Source organism: Asparagus officinalis, chromosome 1 (genome assembly GCF_001876935.1).
Source record: "Asparagus officinalis chromosome 1, Aspof.V1, whole genome shotgun sequence".
NCBI lineage: Eukaryota > Viridiplantae > Streptophyta > Magnoliopsida > Asparagales > Asparagaceae > Asparagus > Asparagus officinalis.
Genome location: NC_033794.1, coordinates 63,840,497 through 63,845,154, shown reverse-complemented (window position 1 = coordinate 63,845,154; position 4,658 = coordinate 63,840,497). Strand labels below are relative to the sequence as shown.

Sequence of the window (4,658 nt, the reverse complement as noted above, 5' to 3'; positions counted from 1 at the left end):
GAATTGTGCTCGTGTGTGGTTGGTTCTCTTCTCCCGTGATCACAGATTTGTTCGGTGTGCAAGCACGCTTCCGCATAGGCGCGCAACAATAATCTTAAACCTGATATTTCATTTTCATAATATATTCACATTTCACATTAAATTATACCATGCATTTCAATTGTAGAAACTTAAAATTAGCAATTTCACTGGAATTAAAAAGAAAGTATAAATTTATTATGCAACTCTACTTTTGTTGAATAAGACATAGTGAACTAAGGTGTTTTTATCTCGCCATGCTAATTGCTATAACACCATCATTGCCATCGTACAGTTTCATGAAAGAATTGATGAACAAAATTGAAAATAATATACACATAAGCACAATCGAGAAATTATGAAAACTCAAGCCCTAATCTGTCTAAGACTTATGAAAAAAAGTAAAAAAAAAAATAACCCAAAAGAATTAAGAAGATATCATATCCTTGTTTGTGGCATCATCCATGCTCCTTCATGGCTAATTCCAACTCATCCCTGATTACTAGAAAATTTATGAGGAACTTCAGAACCAAATAGTTAAAATTATATAGCAAAAATATTTGTAGAATAAAGTTCCAGTGTCAGTGAAATAGAGATCGAAGAGTTCATATTGCTGACAACTCAGCCACAACTATCATTATCAAAGTATTGAAAGGCTTTGAATAAATATCATCACTTCATATTGTTGTCATGCGTTGTTCCATAAAGAACTCAATGTAATCTATTCTTCAGAAAGATTTTCAGCAATAACCTGAAAAGGATCAAATGATTATACATTTAAAGGAGATCATTATAGACTGGAGTAGAACAAAGTAAAGGCTAAATAGCACTTAAATACCTCATAATTTCACTCCTTTAGCATTTATAATCCCTCAATTGTATTTTGTAGCATTTATATACCCTTAGTTGGTCAAAATTGGCACTTTAATACCTTATATTTTGCAAGCATGAAAATTTTCATCCGAAAGTTCTCATATAACATTTATATGTTAATTTTGGAGCTTTCTAACGATTAATATTTATTAAATTACTATTAAATCTCCCCAGATTCTAATTTAAATGTATCATAATTCTATTTCAAAAATTGAATTTTAAAAGATATAACAATTAATTCACAAACTTAATAAAAACTATAATATTAGCATATAAATATTATATGGGAACTTTGAATAAACATTGTCACGTTTGCAAAACATAGGGTATTAATATGCTAATTTTGACAAACTCAGGGTATATAAATGCTACGAAATATAACCGAGGGTATATACGTGTTAAGAGTTTGAAACTATAAGGTATTTAAGTGCCATTTAGCCCAAAGTAAATTATAGCAACTAATCTTCAGGGCCATCTTTATTAGTGTGTTCATCGAATTGCTTCTTCCTAGAGAGAACTACATTGTCTATAGATTTATTAGATGCCTCACCTTTCATAATCAATGTATGTCCTAGGAAGATATCATATCATTACACAATATTTAGGAAAATGGTACTCATCCTTTGAATTATATGGTTTTCTAGAAGATATAAAACCAACTATACTCCGTCTCAATGCGTATAATAGTCGCCAACAACACAGGTGCACTATAGGATTATAAGGAGAGAATTAATCAATCCATTACCTTTTTGGTATGGTAAATGGGTGAGAATGATTCCCATTGAGTGAAATGATTCCCAGTAGTATTAGTACAAATATCAAAATAAATTTAAACAATTGTAAAGAGCTATTAGGAACCAAATATGAAATGCACCAAGAGGTCAAGATTTGAATGCCGTAATAACTTTTAAAAGAGTGCAGAAAATAGTTTAAACAAATTTTATCTTTTTAAAGGTTGCATTTTATTCTCTAAAATAAAACGAGCATACTGCAGAAACAAATTGACTGAAACTTCTAGTTTTACTCATGGATGATGATGAATTTAGTTAAATGATGCATATTTTAACCATACTCATGAGTCATGAAATTATGCTACAAATATGAAGAGAACCAAAAGATCCAGATTTGATTCTTGTAAGAAGTTTTTACGATGGCATTTTATTCTCTAAAGAGAACGCGGAAACAAACTACAGACTAACATTTTCTAGTTTTACTCATGGGTCATGATGGCTGAAATTAAATGATGCAAATTCTAATGATAGTCATGAGTCATGAAATTATGCTAAAAGAAGCATAATATTTTTAAAACATTGTCATCATTGTCATTGTTTTCAAATAAAGTTGCATCATATAATAGCAATATTCATCTCATAGTAGTTTGTCAAATGTAACTAATATGAAATAGAAACATACTATATGAAAGAACTTTTGACACTGAACACTCAACTTATCAGAACAGAATATATCATCACTCATACAATCAAAAAGCACAACTGATCTACAAACTTTAAAAAAATAGATTTTTTAAGCACAGATTGAGAAGACCTATATAGAATCTAACAAAGAAATAAAACTGAAGAGCTCTATGTACTGGAATATAAAGGGAACAAAGATATAGAGGTCTAATTCCCAAAAGCACTTAAGAACTCAAAATTTTAATCAAAGGTTGCATTAAATTATTTCCTTTTGATAACTTAAAATTTTATAGTTTTTGCACTATAGAAGTAAGAATATAAGTAAACATATAATATCTGAATGGGTATAAAACAAAAGAAGATTTATAAATTCTATATGCAATATAGTTTACTTTACCTCTTGAGTCTTATTAATTTATCTCATGCAGATATTTCCTTTCAGACAACCGCAGGAAATCATCAGAGATAGAATACGAAACTTGGTTAGATATTTGTCTTAGCCTTTGCAAGGAATCTCTTTTATTATCAAGGCTGAAACAAATAATTATTTAGCAACAATTAGTATTTAATAAAGCAAAAAATGCAAAAAAGTATATTATACTGTAAATCAAATTGCATTGTTATCGAGGTTGAATCCCAAGTAGATATAAAGAAAGAATGGAACATATAAATGAGCCTTGTTTCTCGCGGAAGAATGAGAGACCCACCCAAGGGGTAGCCAACCAAAGTCTTTTTCCATGGAGATGAGCCCTCAGAGATCTCTTCTTCTGAGAGAATGATAGGGCCCCTCAGAGGCGGCAACCGATCGAGTCGACTAAGTGTTGCTTCCTAAGGAGGTCCGGAGGCATGGAGGCTATTGATCTGAAATAAAATCAAGAAAAGAAAAGAAAAGATTATCCTTCTTAAATATATTCTTTTAGCAGACCACTGTTCCTAGAATCGACCACTTCAGCTATAAATTTCATTGATCGACAACCTGACTGAAGAATAAATATAAATAAGACCATTTTTATATAGTTGAAACGTAATTAGAAAAATCAGCTACAGCGAATCTGCGAACTAAATTTTATAGATCTTTCTAATATCGAGAAAAATTACTACAATAAAAATCCTCATAATGAGAAGAAGTTATTTGTAGGTAAAGAAATTAATCATAGATTTTAAAATTTTTAGCAGTAATTCAGGAACCATACCAAATTAATCCATAGGGAAACCAATATTCATAGTCCATATCTAACAAAATTAAAATCCTCTTGATCACACCAAATCTAGACAGAAAAATGGTCTCTCAAAAGAAGGGCAATGCAATGTAATGCATCAAGGAAAAGGAATTTTTTGTTTGAGGAGGAGAAATCATATGAAAATCTAGTACCTTTGGCGCATGCAATACTGGTGAAGAGGGGAAGCAAAATCTGAACAGTTGAAGCCCTCTTTGATTTGTACCAAGCATGAGAGATAGTCCCATAAGATTTGATGATGAGAGCATGAATATACCTCGGAAATATCATAATCGAAACTTGGAGTCACCGGAAATGGAGGGAGGTGAGGTCTTTGAAGCGGATCGACCACGGAGAGAAGAAAATGACATCGTCTAAGGTGGTGGTAGGAGTTTGAGGTTAAGGGACCTAATGAATTGGAGGTAATAGGAAAGAGATCTAAATTTGAAAGTTGACATAGAAAATTGGAAGAATTTGAAAGGTCTTTGTCTGTTAGGTTGGCTGAGAAACTAAGAAAAGGAATTCAAAGCACACCCGACGAAGCCATGTGAAGGTGTTTCTTTTTCTTTTTTTGGTGTTCGGTTGAGAAAAGAAAAAAAAAGATGTTGTGCATGTGAGACTCACCCACTAGTAAAATAATAGTGCAATGAGTTCTAAATTTAAGGAAACTCATTTCCTCCCAAAAAGTCATGAAATGAGCTTGAAAACATGGAAATGAGTCTCACAACTTATTTCTCATGAGTAAGATAATAGTGCAACTTATTTCTCCAAAACTTAGATTTCTAGAACATGGGAGAGGTTCAAATAAAAACCTCACTATCCTAAAAACTAAAAATCAATCCTCTCCATTGGATCCTGATTCATCCAATGGCTGAGATTAAAGCTGCATAAGGGTAATCAGGTAAAATTAACAGCCCCCAAAGAGAGGTAATTAATGCTTGGTTGTTGAGTTCTCCATGCAAGTGTAGTTTTCCATTTCCCCATGCAATCTCACGGCTCAGGCAACCCAACAGTCACGAACAGCAGCTCTCTCACTCCACAACCAGCAGCTCTCGTTCATCGTCCTTCAGCTCTCTCTCAATCGAGAAATCGTCTTCTAGTCACTCCACAACCAGCAGCTGTCCTTCATCGTTCT

The 4,658-nt window shown here is 32.5% G+C and overlaps 1 long non-coding RNA gene across 1 annotated transcript; it reads right to left on the bottom strand.

Moving 5' to 3' along the window:
* Positions 377–3,992, bottom strand: LOC109842680. Its single transcript, XR_002247345.1, has 4 exons — positions 3,679–3,992; positions 3,014–3,167; positions 2,704–2,837; positions 377–769 (listed from the first exon to the last, which is right to left on the bottom strand). It is a non-coding gene; the product is annotated as an uncharacterized LOC109842680 (long non-coding RNA).